Below are 16,033 nucleotides of genomic sequence, written 5' to 3' on the forward strand. Positions count from 1 at the left end.
CGTTTCCTAATGAGTTGGGAAATTGTGTTAGATGTAAATATAAACGGAATAAAATGATTTGCAAATACACTGAGAACGTTTTTTGTTGTTTGTGTCATGGCGCCATCTTTTGAGGTCGCTCACTGTCGTGTCCTTCCCTTTACAGGTAGCGCTTTTAACAGGAAGTAAAGAGCCGTGCAGTCTTCTAACTGTCAGTAGGATATCTACGCGAATGGATTTTTCATTCATAACTCCAAGCGACATTTGTAAGTTTTACAATATAACTAAAACCATTCTTACTTACAAACCCCGTTTCCATATGAGTTGGGAAATTGTGTTAGATGTAAACATAAACGGAATACAATGATTTGCAAATCCTTTTCAACCCATATTCAGTTGAATGCACTACAAAGACAACACATTTGATGTTCAAACTCATAAACTTTATTTTTTCTTGCAAGTAATAATTAACTTCGAATTTAATGGCTGCAACACGTGCCAAAGTAGTTGGGAAGGGACATGTTCACCACTGTGTTACATCACCTTTCCTTTTAACAACACTCAATAAACGTTTGGGAACTGAGGAAACTAATTGTTTAAGCTTTGAAAGTGGAATTCTTTCCCATTCTTGTTTTATGTAGAGTTTCAGTCGTTCAATGGTCCGGGGTCTCCGCTGTCGTATTTTAGGCTTCATAATGCACCACACATTTTCGATGGGAGAGAGGTCTGGACTGCAGGCGGGCCAGGAAAGTACCTGCAATCTTTTTTCACGAAGCCACGCTGTTGTAACACGTGCTGAATGTGGCTTGGCATTGTCTTGCTGAAATAAGCAGGGGCCTCCGTGAAAAAGACGGCGCTTGGATGGCAGCATATGTATGTCGAAAACCTGTATGTACCTTTCAGCATTAATGGTGCCTTCACAGATGTGTAAGTTACCCATGCCTTGGGCACTAATGCACCCCCATACCATCACAGATGCTGGCTTTTGAACTTTGCGTCAATAACAATCTGGATGGTTTGCTTCCCCTTTGGTCCGGATGAAACGATGTCGAATATTTCCAAAAACAATTTGAAATGTGGACTTGTCAGACCACAGAACACTTTTCCACTTTCCATCAGTCCATCTTAGATGGTCTCGGGCCCAGAGAAACCGGCTGCGTTTCTGGATGTTGTTGATAAATGGCTTTCGCTTTGCATAGTACAGCTTTAACTTGCACTTACAGATGTAGCGACAAACTGTATTTAGTGACAGTGGTTTTCTGAAGTGTTCCTGAGCCCATGTGGTGATATCCTTTCGAGATTGATGTCGGTTTTTGATACACTGCCGTCTGAGGGATCGAAGGTCACGGTCGTTCAATGTTGGTTTCCGGCCATGCCGCTTACGTGGAGTGATTTCTCCAGATTCTCTGAACCCTTTGATGATGTTATTGACTGTTGATGTTGAAATCCCTAAATTTCTTGCAATTTCACTTTGAGAAACGTTGTTCTTAAACTGTTTGACTATTTGCTCACACAGTTGTGGACAAAGGGGTGTACCTCGCCCCATCCTTTCTTGTGAAAGACTGAGCATTTTTTGGGAAGCTGTTTTTATACCCAATCATGGCACCCACCTGTTCCCAACTAGCCTGCACACCTGTGGGATGTTCCAAATAAGTGTTTGGTGAGCATTAATCAACTTTATCAGTATTTATTGCCACCTTTCCCAACTTCTTTGTCACGTGTTGCTGGCATCAAATTCTAAAGTTAATGATTATTTGCAAAAATAATGTTGTCTTTGTTATTCAACTGAATATAGGTTGAAAATGATTTGCAAATCATTTTATTCCGTTTATATTTACATCTAACACAATTTCCCAACTCATACGGAAACAGGGTTTGTATTCTATTCTATTTTGATGTTGGTCATTATGGTGGTACTTGGTGTTTTATGAGGTGGTACTGCATAAAAAAGGGAGGGACAGGAAGTGGAACTAACAAGGGTCATGCATCTACTTTGTATACAAGTACAGAGCACACTAAAACTTAAAACCACTTATAGAAAGTACTTTGAAAAAACTGCAATTAAATTACAAAAAAAAACTTTATGAAACTAAACATAGCATGTCTATAATAAGAATTATGTCATTTCATTTCAATAGATGCCATTCCAAGTTCACAAGATGCTTCAATTTGTTTAAAAAGTACTTGATTGTTTAGTAAATACTTTTGTTTCGACTGACCAACCTTTTTTGTGTGTGTGTGTGTGTGTGTGTGTGTGTGTGTGTGTGTGCGTGTGTCTGTGTGTGTGTGTGTGTGTGTGTGTGTGTGTGTGTGTGTGTGTGTGTGTGTGTGTGTGTGTGTGTGTGTGTGTGTGTGCGTGCGTGCGTGCGTGCGTGTGTGTGACATAAGTTCATGTTAATGATTGCTTGGCCTTGACCTCAATTCTTGGCGCCCATTTGTTGGCATTGTTTATACTGTACTTGGTTGTAATTGTGTGTGTGTGTGTGTGTGTGTGTGTGTGTGTGTGTGTGCGCGCGCCTGTTTGTGCGTCTGTGCACTTTGCTTCTGCGGGATGAGAGGGCAGACTTCAGGCTTCTGAGCTGCGTGTCTGCACAACTGTGATGGCTGATGCAACTCTGAGCCAAAGAAGTGCAACGCAGTGGTCACAATATTAGGGACACCTGGTCACCCTTTTGAATGACAACAATTTTAGGAAGAAATTGTGGGGGGTGAATGTCCTGCTGATTTTATTTTATTTTTGTTGCAATATGTTGCGGCGGTGTCACTTTAGATTGTGAAAATTGTTTATCTTACTAACCAATAACTGATTGAAGCTACTGCTGGCGGTGGGCAGATCCGATATTTTCGGATATCTGTCCGATATCAGTAAAAAAAACAAAGTATCGAATTATATAAGCTCGCATCTAAAATTTTGGATATAAGTCCTTCAATAAACACACAAAGTTGGTATTTTACTGTTTTAGTCAAGCAATTTACAAAAGGTAAAACATGGTAGGCTATAGGCTACTAGAGGCTAACAGCTACACAACAGCTAAGCACACAATAGCACACAAGCTATACATTCATAATAACTGTCCTTCATTGAACAATATTGCAGTCTAAAACAGCACATTTGTCAATATAAACACATATCAAATAATTATTGTTGCATATTACTTACACATACAAAGTCTTAAAGGCAGAAGTGTATTAGAAAGTATCCAGTAACAAACGTGTCCGCATCATTCAAATAAGGCACTTTTGTCAATATAAACAAATACCAAAGGGGTGTTATTGCATATTACTGACACATAAAAAGGCAGAAGCGTATTAGAAAGTATCCAGTAACAAACATGTCCGCATCATTAAAAAAAACAGCGCATCTGTCAAAATAAGCAATTATCAAATAATTATTGTTGCGGATTTCTTACACATACAAAGTTTTAAAGGCAGAAGCGTATTAGAAAGTATCCATTAACAAACGTGTCCGCATCATTCAAAAATAGCAAATTTGGCAATGTAAACATATATCAAATAATTATTGTTGCATATTACTTACACATACGAACTCTTAAAGGCAGAAGCGTCAGAAGCGTATTAGAAAGCATCCAGTAACAAACGTGTCCTCATCATTCAAAAACGTCACTTTTGTCAATATAAACAAATACCGAAAGGGTGTTATTGCATATTACCTGCACATACAAAGTCTTAAAGGCAGAAGCATATTAGAAAGTAACCAGTAACAAACGCGTCCGCATCATTCAAAAACAGCACTTTTGTCAATATTAACAAATACTAAAAAGGTATTATTGCATATTACTTACACATACAAAGTCTTAAAGGTAGAAGCGTATTAGAAAGTATCCAGTAACCAATGTGTCCGCATCATTCAAAAGTAGCACATTTGGCAGCGTAAGCAAATACCAAATCATTATTGTTAAATAAATAAATGGGTTGTACTTGTATAGCGCTTTTCTACCTTCAAGGTACTCAAAGCGCTTTGACACTACTTCCACATTTACCCATTCACACACACATTCACACACTGATGGAGGGAGCTGCCATGCAAGGCGCCAACCAGCACCCATCAGGAGCAAGGGTGAAGTGTCTTGCTCAGGACACAACGGACGTGACGCGGTTGGTACTAGGTGGGATTTGAACCAGTGACCCTCGGGTTGCGCACGGCCACTCTTCCACTGCGCCACGCCGTCCCTATTATTGTTGCATATTATTTACATATGCAAAGTCTTAAAGGCAGAAGGGTATTACAAAAGTATCCAGTAACAAATGTGCCCGCATCATTCAAAAATAGAAATTTTGTCAATATAAACAAATACCAAAAGGGTATTATTGCAGACTACCTGCACATACAAAGTCTAAAGGCAGAAGCATATTAGAAAGTACCCAGTAACAAACGTATCCGCATCGTTCAAAAATAGCAAATTTGTCAATATAAACATATATAATAATTATTGTTGCATATTACTTACACATACAAAGACTTAAAGGCAGAAGGGTATTAGAAAGTATCCAGTAACAAACGTGTCCGCATCATTAAAAAAACACACCTTTGTCATTAAACAAATATCAAATAATTATTGTTGCATATTACTTACACAGAAAAAGTATTAAAGGCAGAAGCGTATTAGAAAGTATCCAGTAACAAATGTGTCCGCATCATTCAAAAACAGCACTTTTGTCACTTTAAACAAATACCAAAAGGGTGTTATTGCGTATTACTCACACACACAAAGTCTTAAAGGCAGAAGCATATTAGAAAGTATCCCGTAATAAACGTGTCCACATTTTTAACTTACTGCGTCATGAGCTTAAATCAATTGATTATTAACTGAAGGACGGCATAAATCCAATCCAGACGGTTAATAATAAATTGGTTACTTTTTTTTCCATGCCTACCATTTTACTTGAGCAAACCTTTTCTAACATTCCACACTACGAAGTAAAAAAAAAAGTGTGTATGATTCCTGTCAATATCGGATCGGATCAATATCGGTATTAGGGATGAAACGATATGAAAATGTCATACCACATGATCAAAATGATCATGGTTATCATTATTATCGCGGTGTTGTTGAAAGAGCTGAAAAAGCACCCATACACACACTGGAATCTTTTGACCAAGTCATCTTTTTATTTTAATAACTCAAATAAACAGACTCTGTTTCACATGTTTTGTGTTTTAGTATTATATCTGTTTCAATGGCTAAGCTTTTATTTATTTTTCTAAATAGTGGTTTGTACTGTGGCACTTTAGGATTTATTCTATGATAAGTGTTTAAAAGATCAAATGTAATTTTTTTATATTTTTTTTTGGTGAGCTTTGTGGCGTCCTACTCTGTTCAGCTGTGCTTGAACGCACCGTAAAAACACCTCCGTCTCTTAGAGTATAGAATGATCACTAAGACAGCTTGTAGGGTCAATGGGCACGATTTTAATAACTTAGTTGCTCAGACAGTAATGTGTTTATGTAAGTTTAGATTGGGGTATGTCGTTTCTTAATGGGGAAGGACGTTAATGTTACTTGTGTTCATGTTAGCTCCTGAGCTGGCGGCAGTGAGTTTATCAAAGTGCAGCCATCAGTAAGGTTTTTTCCATGCATGTATGTATGCATGTATGTACATATGCATGTATGTATGTATGTATGTATGTATGTATGTATGTATCGTATGAAGTACAATTGCATAGTGGGGTATGTATGTATGTATGTATGTATGTATGTAGGTCTTTAACATTTTGTAATGATACTGTGTTTTTGTGTCTTTAAGAGGCCTGGATGGACCGCTGCCTTTAGGTGGTCATGTGACTCACAAGCGCCAGTCAATTAAGAAGAACAATGTGAGTCTGGAGGTGTGACCACAGCATCCTGCATATGTCTACTTATCTGTTACACAGGTATGTATACTCATTTGTGTGTGTGTGTGAGTGTGTGTGCGTGCATGTGTGCGTGTTCAGAACTAGCATGTGAACACCTGGTTCCGCTAGCTATTTCCTGTAAATGTTGTTTGTTCCACCAATTTTCATTGACCACAGTAGGATTCACACGGCCCCATTCGTCCCGGTTTACCCGACTCGTGAAACGTGACAAATTAATTGGGGGCACTACCCACTTCACCTGCCCAATTGCAGTAAAGTGAATATCGTAAAATGTGTTTTGTGGCAATTCCATCTTTTGACCACAGCGGCAGTTTGCTATGTAGAGCGGCGCTTTCCATAATTTTCAGCAGACTGCATTGGAAAACGATAAACCCCTGCGATGAGGTGGCGACTTGTTCAGAGTGTGTACCTACTTCCGCCCGAATGCAGCTGAGATAGGCTCCAGCGACCCCCCGGGACCCCGAACTGGACAAGCGGTAGAAAATGGATGGATGGATGGGCCCTTGACAGCGTTGTATACGGAACTGAACGAATCTACCAATTACAGTGTGGTATGTGGCTCTCGAGGGCCGAACATTGACGTCACTGCGTGATCCAAGCAGAGAAACGTTGACGCTTTTCCTCTAGACCAAAATGGCTCTTTGAACGTTCTGGGTTGCCTACCCCTGCAATAGTGGAAAAGCGGCAATTGAGTGAAAGCGACAGAGACTTTGCCATGGAGAGGAGGGTTTTCTTTCGTGCCTGTCCGTCAGTAATAACAGTCCCCGATAACCTGGACCAATTCAAACCGTTATTTTATTATTATTTTTATTGTGTAATTTACATTGCCTCACACATTGTTGCTGACTGGAGGAATCAAATTTTTATTGTTATTACTTATGACTGATTTATTTACTTAATTCTCATTTTGTTCATTTATATTTGGATTTTATTTTGCGTTGAAAATAAAAATAAAGACTTTTTTTTTTTTTTTAATGTTTAAGAAATCTTTTTTTCGCGGCCCAGCCTCTGCATCCAGTGGGCTCCTGGTCAATGGAGTTTGAGACCCCTGGTTTAGATCCATGAAGGAAAGAAGAAAGTGAATGAATGTTTATAACTGAATACTTTTAAATTTGCATACAAATGTGTCTTCTTTTTATATTATTTATTTTAATGAATGAAGTAACGTTTATGACAACCTTTTTCCAAAACACAATATAGAATGTGAGATAAAACGGGACAATGCATACGTTTATCATTTGTTTTCAAAACGCTTACAAAAAAGTTGGACCCCAAACATTTACTGTGGGACCCCATTTTTTATGACTTGATGGGGTCCCATTTAGAAAATTCCTAGCGGCCACACACTGCTGTCAACGGAGGAGAAAAAATGCTTTATCTAAAAGGGTTTCACCCATAAAAGTGTTAAAAATTAGTCTTTTTTTCATTCAATTTCAGGATCTGTTTGTCGACTAAGTTTTTATGTTTTTGTTTCAAATATAATTTTTTTTGTTTTTAACTTTGAACTTATGTCTCTAGATCATGGGTGTCAAACTCTGGCCTGCGGGCCAAATCTGGCCCGCCGTGTAATTTAATTTGGCCCTTGAGGCAATCTCAATTTAGCATTACAGCGGGCCCGCCGGTGTTATACAGCGTCGGTGCTGCTGTAACACCGCATTCACCGCTAATACTCATACTTGCCAACCAACCTAATTTTCCCGGTAGACTACCGAAGTTCAGTGCCCCTCCCGAAAATCTTCCGGGGCAACCATTCTCCTGAATTTCTACCGATTTCCACCTGGACAACTATATTGGGGGCGTGCATCTAAGGCACTGCCTTTAGCGTTCTCTACAACCTGTCGTCACGTCCGCTTTTCCTCCATACTAACAGCGTGTCACATTTTATTTGTGCCTTTTAAACACACACACACATGCACAAGTGAATGCAAGGCATACTTGGTCAACAGCCACACAGGTCACACTGAGGGTGGCCGTATAAACAACTTTAGCACTGTTACAAATATGCGCCACACTGTGAACCCACACCAAACAAGAATGACAAACACATTTCGGGTGAACAACCGCACCGCAACACAACAGAAAAAATACCCAGAACCTGTTGCAGCACTAACTCTTCCGGGAAACTTCCAGCAAACTGACCAATAATTAACGTTTTATTCATGCATTTTCTCTTGCTACTTCAAGGCTTGAATGTTTGGTTCATTCATTATTGTTATTTTATTTTCAAATGTATTATTAGCCTGTGGAAAAAAATGGATATTTACCTCAGAAGATTGCAAATAGAAAAAAAGGCATAACATTTTTATTTCAATTTTATTTGATATGCCATTGATGTTTTTTTAATTATAATAATTTGAAACTGGATTTTGCATGTCACTAAAGTTATATAAGCCTTGCTTGTTCAATATTTAATGCAAAACTTGTTTGGGTCCCTATTAAAAGGTTAATTTGTTCAACCTTGGCCTTGTTCCGTTTAAAATTTTGACCCACTCTGTATTTGAGTTTGACACCCCTGCTGTAGATCAACTGCAGGGTTTTTGTTTTTTTGTGGCAAACACTCAAAATATGCAATATTTTCCCCAAAAAATATGTTAAAGTGTAATATTTGATGTGAAGTCATTGGAGCCTGAAATATGTCTTGAATTCATAACAACATTGATTTTGATGGATTATCATTTTTTTGAGCATGACAGTTCAAAAAAATTAAATAAATATATTATTTATAAAGCAAGTTCAGGTATCATTGGCAAATTTTCACCGAGTCCCGGCCTTGGCATGTGTCCTCTTTTTGGGATTTCAGAATATGGTCAGCCTGAAAAAAAGGTTCCCCTCGAGTTGAAGTTGATATTAAAAGTGATGCAATAAATACATTTAGTACATTTAGAAGTAACTGGTCCTCTTATCTGAGTTCCTTCTCTTTTTCTCCACAGATGAAGCAATCCACCCCTGCTGGGCCGCCACCCTCACTCCCACGCATTACTGTATGTATGTGTGTGTGTGTGTGTGTGTGTGTGTGTGTGTGTGTGTGTGTGTGTGTGTGTGTGTGTGTGTGTGTGTGTGTGTGTGTGTGTGTGTGTGTGTGTGTGTGTGTGTGTGTGTGTGTGTGTGTGTGTGTGTGTGCGGGCGTGCGTGCGTGCGTGTTAGTCGCGATACACATTGGATGTGTGTTAATGAGTGTGTGCATGTGTCAGTAAGAATAAAGCATGTAATTATCTGAGGTTGTGTTTTTGCCAAGTTGCAAAAAGCACCGTACTTTCCGTGTCGTGCAAATAAACACACACACACACACACACACTTGACATTGAGTAGACAAAGAGGATACAAATAAGACACACATAAGAGTTTGAAAACGACATGTGATCATTTGACAAAAAAAATACCCAGCATTCTTCATTCGGGGCGGTATAGCTCGGTCGGCAGAGCGGCCGTGCCAGCAACTTGAGGGTTCCAGGTTCGATCCCCACTTCCGCCATCCTAGTCACTGCCGTTGTGTCCTTGGGCAAGACACTTTACCCACCTGCTCCCAGAACCACCCACACTGGTTTGAATGTAACTTAGATATTGGGTTTCACTTGAGAAAAAACGCTATATAAATACAATTCACTTCTTTGACAATTATTTATTGACAAAATTTTGACAATTATTATTTGACGAATAAATTACCCAGCCTTGCAAACGAATCTTTGACACTGTTTCAAATATTTTCCTTTTTTTTTTTTAATGTATTTATTTACTATTGTCTTTGCTTTTGTGTGGCAATTACATTTGTTGTGGTTGCAAAAAATTGCAATAAAACATTCTCCAAAATGTTACTCTTCGCCATTTTGTATGTTGTTTGTAAAAAATTATAAATATGGGAACAACTTAAATATTGCTGGGTACCACTTTTATAGTTGCCAGCTACGTGATCTACTGAAGTAAATCATCGCCGGGGTCTCAAATTGGTACTGGGTCAAAAGACATCGGTGGCTGTAGGCAACCTCCTGGTAGGTAGGTAGGTAGGTGGGTAGGTAGGTAGGTAGGTAGGTAGGTAGGCAGGTAGGTAGGCAGGTCGGTATGTCCGTCAGTCGGTCGGTCTGTCGGTTGGTTTGTCGGTCGGTGTGTCTGTCGGTCGGTCGGTCTGTCGGTATGTCGGCTGGTCTCTCGTGTCGGTCTGTCGGTCGGTCGGTCTGTCGGCCTGTAGGTTGGTCGGTCTGTCGGCCTGTAGGTTGGTCGGTCTGTCGGCCTGTAGGTCGGTCTGTCGGTCGGTCTGTCTGTCGGTCTGTCGGTCGGTCTTTAGGTCTGTCGGTCTGTCTGTCGGTCTGTTGGTCTGTCGGCCTGTCGGTCGGTCTGTCGGTCGGTCGGTCGGTCTGTCGGTCGGTCGGTCTGTCAGTCGGTCGGTCGGTCGGTCTGTCGGTCGGTCTGTCGGTCTGTCGGTCGGTCTGTCGGTCGGTCTGTCGGTCAGTCTTTCTGTCGGTCGGTCTGTCAGTCGGTCGGTCTGTCGGCCTGTAGGTCGGTCGGTCTGTCGGTCGGTCTGTCGGCCTGTAGGTCGGTCGGTCTGTCGGTCGGTGGGTTGGTCGGTCGGTCGGTCTGTCGGCCTGTCGGTCGGTCGGCCTGTCGGTCTGTCGGTCGGTCGGTCGGTCCGTCTGTCGGTCGGTTATGACCTTCCAAGACAACGGTAGCTACAATAAAAGTGTCATGAGTGGTCAGCGTCCGGCAGCATGCAATTTATTTACGCTCAACGTATTTGTGCCAATAATGCTGACTGTGCAGTTTGCTGCTCACCATTATTGCATCATTGGTTCTGTTGCTGCTGTGTTGTATTATACTGTACAGCACTAAATACTACATATCTTCGTAAATGACTACGTTGGTCAAAGAGAGCTACATTTCCACTTTCTCGTGTGCTCCAAAGTAAAAAAAATGTTACGTACATACAGCCTTCCCTCGTTTATCCATTTTAATTGGTTCCGTAAATGACGGCGATAAATTAACTTCCGCGAAGTAGGAATCATTAATTATGAATGCAATATTTTCATAGCTGCCGCATGAAAACTTTCTAAATATGCATTTTAACATCATGACAGTCCTCTAAACATGAAATAACTCCTTTTAGTCACTTTAATATAACGTAAGAGGCTGAGCCAATCAGTGGCCATGATACTGAAAAGAGGCTCTGATTCATTTGAGAGGCCAATACTATTGTAGTATTTATATTTTTAGTTCATGTCGCCACTTTTATGCTTGAAAATGCTCCATTTAGGACAGCGGTCGGCAACCCACGGCTCTTTGATCACTCTGACGTGGCTCAGCAGTATACCTGTCGGCCTTCAGATTTTTCCGGGAGGTTTCCAAATTTCAGTACCTCTTCCAGATATTTCCCAGGATAACTATTCTCCGATCTGAAGGAACGCCGTGGTGACAATGCCTTTAACACATGTCATCGCGCCCGCTTTTGTCACAATGCTATCTGCGTGCCGGCCGGCCGGTCACATGAGCAGTGTGCCCTTTGTTAAAACACGTAAGTGATTGCAAGGCATACTGTACTTGATCAACAGCCAGGTTACACTGAGAGTTGTGATATAAACAACTTTAACACTCTTACTAATGCATTATACACCCCGCTACTACCAAACCCCGGGGGAGTTGGGTTGGTGGTAGCGGGGGTGTATAATGTAGCCTGAAAGAGTTAGGGATGCATGGGATTCTGGGTATTTGTTCTGTTGTGTTTATGTTGTGTTACAGTGCGGATGTTCTCCCAAAATGTGTTTGTCATTCTTGTTTAGTGTGGGTTCACAGTGTGGCGCATACTAGTAAGAGTGTTAAAGTTGTTTAAACGGGCACCCTCAGTGTGACCTGTATGGCTGTTGAACAAGTATTCCTTGCAGTCACTTACACGTGTCTGCAGAAGCCTCATACAACATGTGACTGGGCTGGTGAGCTGTTATTCTGGTTGAAGAGGTCGCTAGAGGTAGAGCCATCATTGTACTCCCTTATTATTGTTGATTTGGTGAAAATCGGCAGACATTCGAGAGAATGGTTACTCTGCAATCCCGAAGTCTTTCGGAAAAATTGGGAGGTTTGGCAAGTGTTATGCTGTCAAGCGGGATTCATATAAAACTCGCGGGCCGCACTAACATTACATCTTTATTTTAAGGTGCAAGCCGCGTGTCTGAGATCCCTAGTTAATACATAGCACAAAGCAAAAAAAACAACAACAAACACTGTATGCAGTGTTATTTCATTACAAATTTCAAAAGAGTTTTGTGGCTCCCATAGTTTTCTTTATTTTGTGAAACTGGTCAAAATGACTCTTTGAGTGGTAAAGTCTGCCAACCCCTGATTTAGGACCAAACAAGCCCCTCTATTTACAAATGTTTTCGTTTACTAACTTTGTCTCACAGCAAGTTTTGAATAGTGATGGGAACTGACTTTTCTAGGAAAAGATGCATAAACAAACTTATTTTACAGCGGAGGAGACACCAAAATCTCGTTCAGCGGCGCCTCTTCTAAGCGCAAACACATCCCCACACACAGCCCCTTGTGCCCCTTTCTGAATGTCATTGTATTTTACTTTGTATGTTAATTATCGTAGCAATACGGTTGTTAAATTCGGGCATTTGTGTGATTTCTGATCGCTTGTGAGGGCATCAAAGGGACTTGTGTTTGATTGTGCGCGTGTTGGCAGAGCAGCGCATACAGGAAAGTTGAGCTTGCTGTTAATGTTTTGGCTTATTAAAAAATTATGTTTGTTCGATGTACACTACTGTGTAAAACCTTGACATAATATGGAAACCATTTTTAATATTTACACAGTTTCTTATGGAGACATTTGCTTCACTATACAAACGTTTCTATTTACAAACCCTGTTCAAGAACCATTTAAGTTACTGAATAGGAAAAAAACAAATCCCATAACCCATTGCACTTTTGGTAAATAAATGCCTTTGGTGCAATTACAGCGTTTACAGTTAATTAAATTTGAGTATTTTACTATCTAATCAATGAGGAGCATGATGTAGAAAGATGAAAAAAGCTTTTATTTACAGTTCTTAAACAGTCAAATACAACATGTTCAGTGTGTATAAACCGAGAAAGGTAAATGCTGCTACAGTCCTACCGGGTCGCTCTTCTAGTTCCTTGCTGCAGTCCCGTTTTGAAGACACGTGTGCATTCCCTCCACACACTCACTTGTTTACCACCTGACGCAGTGAAAGTCTTCAATGCGGCCAGACAATCGCCAGCAGTATTGACCAGCGGCAAAACGAACAAAACCCTGAATGTCACGTAAAACTGTTTGTGTGCCGCCCACCGGGGAAGGTCAGTCATCGTCTGCTCTCTGATCATTGTGCACGGCGGAGCTCGGACGCGGCCCATGATCCACTCCGTGGTCGCGGCAAAGCAAAACAGCCAATGCTTGCCGGCCATTTGTCACGATCTGACATAAGAACTAAAATTTCAGATTAACATTATGATCCTGTTTATTTTCAACCGCGATGCGGCGTTCCACGAGCACTACTTTCAACGCAACAGGCCGGGAAAAGGGACGATTAAACGTGTTTTTTGCTTCTGTGTAGTTCTATCTGACATTGTTGGTGAAGTAAGTGTGTTGGAAAACTGGAGGGGTGGCCTTTTTTCCCACTATTCTGTGTTTTTTGTGATGATGAATGACAGCTTTCACTTGCTTTGACGTCACAGGCCACAATTAATTGATGTGGAGAGCCAAATAAAATGATGCAAACGCCACAATAAATTATTTAAATTATGGCCACTTAGGTGACGCGGCGGGCCACATTAAGTGACCCTTAGATGAGGCGGTGGGCCACCTTACGTGACGCGGCGTGCCACTTTAAATGATGCAGCAGGTCACTTTAAATAACACAGTGGACCACCTTAAATGATGCAGCGGGCCACTTTTAAGTGATGCGCCGGGCCACCTTAGGTAACGTGACGGGCCACTTAAATTACATGGCGGGCCACTTTAAATGACGCAGCGGTCCCCCTTAGGTGATGGGCCAAGTCACCTTAGGTGAGGCGGCGCAGGGCCACCTTAGATGACACAGCAAGCCAGTTTAAATGACGTGGCGGGCCGACTTACGTGATGCAGACCACTTTACGTGATGCAGACCACTTTACGTGACGCGGCGGTCCACTTTAAATGAAGCAGCAGACCACTTTAAATGACGCGTGGGACCACTTTAAATGACGCGTCGGGCCAACTTAAATGATGCGGCCTGCCAATTTAAATGACACACATGACCACATTACGTGACGTGCCAGGCCACCGTAGGTGACGCGGCAGGTCACCTTAAATGATGCGGAGGGCCAACTTAGGTAATGTGGCGGGCCACTTTAAATGATGCAGCGGACCACTTTAAATGATGCGTCGGGACACCTGAAATGACGCAGCGGACCACCTTCAATGATGCGGCGGGCCACTTTAAATGACGCAGTGGACCACTTTACGTGACGTGCCAGGTCACCTTACATGACGCGGCAGGCCAATTTAAAAGACGCATCTGGACACCTATGGTGACGCGGCGAGCCACCTTAAATGAGGCGGCGGGCCAACATAGGTAATGTGGCATGCCCCATTAAATGACGCATCTGGACACCTATGGTGACGCGGCGAGCCACCTTAAATGAGGCGGTGGGCCAACATAGGTAATGCGGCGGGCCACATTAAATGAAGCGGCGGGCCAACTTAGGTGATGCATTGTGCCTACTTAAAGGACGCAGCGGACCACGTTAAATGACACAGTGGGCCAATTTAAATGACACATTGGACCACATTACGTGACGTGCCAGGCCACCACCTTAGGTGACGTGGCGGGTCGCCTTGAATGATGCGGCAGGCCATCTTAAATGACGCAGCGGGCCACCGTAAATGATGCGTCGGGCCACTTTAAATGACTCAGTGAAGCACCTTAAATTACGTGGCGGGCCACTTTAACTGACGCAGTTGACCACATTACGTGATCTGCCAGGCCACCCTTAGGTGACGCACCGGGCCACCATAGATTACGCGGCAGCGTCATTAAATGATGTGGCGGGTCAGATCTTGCGTGACACCGGTGACATCAATTATTGATGTTGTCGCCATCTCCAGCAAACCAATTATGTGTAGTTCCGATTCCAGTTCTATGATGAAATTACAAGTGAGTCGTGTACTTTTATGGTAAGATCATTATTTTCTTCGATGTTTAGCCCTATGTATCTTTTCTCCTTTATTTTAAGTAGAATTCTTCTCGGGATGTAACGATACGATTTTTGAATGTGCTTAAAAAGTACGAAATCTTTAGATTTTCTTAAATAAATAAAATAAATAGACCCCCCTGTTAAAAACAGGATTGTGCATGTTTTGTGTTTCTCATACTTGGCTGATAAGAGTGTTCCCGGCGGGCGTCCTACTCTGTTCAGCGGTCCTTGAACGCACCGTAAAAAAAGACCTGTGTCTCATATTCCTCTGAGTATAGAACGACCACTCTGTTCAAAGAGGTTCAGTGTGCACATTTGAATATCGTACTTGCTCTAGGAATGGAGAATTAATCAAATTTGAATCTCAATTTTTCGATTTTAAGATTTTCGCGATCATAAAAATATATTACAAAAAAATGATTAATGGGTTGCTGAGCTTGTAACATTGAGTGAAAAAACCTCGTCTACCAGAAGTTTGGGATCTCACCACAGCTGGTACGCGTAATCAATAATCAATAAGGCCATATGATTACCACAGTGATGTGTTTATACAAGTTTAGATCGTTTCTTAACGGGAAAAAACGTTAATGTCTCGTTTTTATGTTAGCATTAACGCTAAGGAGCTAGCGTCGGTCCGTCTGCGAGTTCATCAAAGTGCGGCTGTCAATCACGTATTTACGAAAATGTTTAACTCAAAACGGTAATACTAACCGATGATTTTAGTTAATACCGTGTATCGTTACATCCCAATACATCGATTATTACGATACTGTTGGCGCCAGGTGGCGCTGGCACCTTTCACCGAACATTTTAGCGAATTTTACTGCGCTGCTTGGTGTAAATTGAGCCAAAATCATTTTACGAAGTAACTGAACTGAGAGGCGAAACATTAATCGGAGTAAATTTGATTTGTGTTTGCTAATGCTAGCTGTCTAAACGGAGATCAGTAGGTTGTGAGTTCAAACCCCGGCTGAGTCATACCAAAGACTATAAAAATAGGACC

At 41.5% G+C, this 16,033-nt stretch overlaps 1 protein-coding gene across 1 annotated transcript in view; it reads left to right on the forward strand.

The window, feature by feature from the left end:
* The window catches only part of arhgef33 (Rho guanine nucleotide exchange factor (GEF) 33), a 312,937-nt gene that overhangs the window by 182,442 nt on the left and 114,462 nt on the right, over positions 1 to 16,033 (forward strand). The window contains exons 8-10 of the mRNA XM_061911264.1: positions 146 to 245; positions 5,745 to 5,871; positions 8,784 to 8,834. The gene's annotated coding sequence lies outside the window, so the exon portion shown is untranslated. The remainder of the gene's footprint in view (positions 1 to 145; positions 246 to 5,744; positions 5,872 to 8,783; positions 8,835 to 16,033) is intronic.

This window comes from Nerophis ophidion, linkage group LG09 (genome assembly GCF_033978795.1).
Source record: "Nerophis ophidion isolate RoL-2023_Sa linkage group LG09, RoL_Noph_v1.0, whole genome shotgun sequence".
Lineage (NCBI taxonomy): Eukaryota > Metazoa > Chordata > Actinopteri > Syngnathiformes > Syngnathidae > Nerophis > Nerophis ophidion.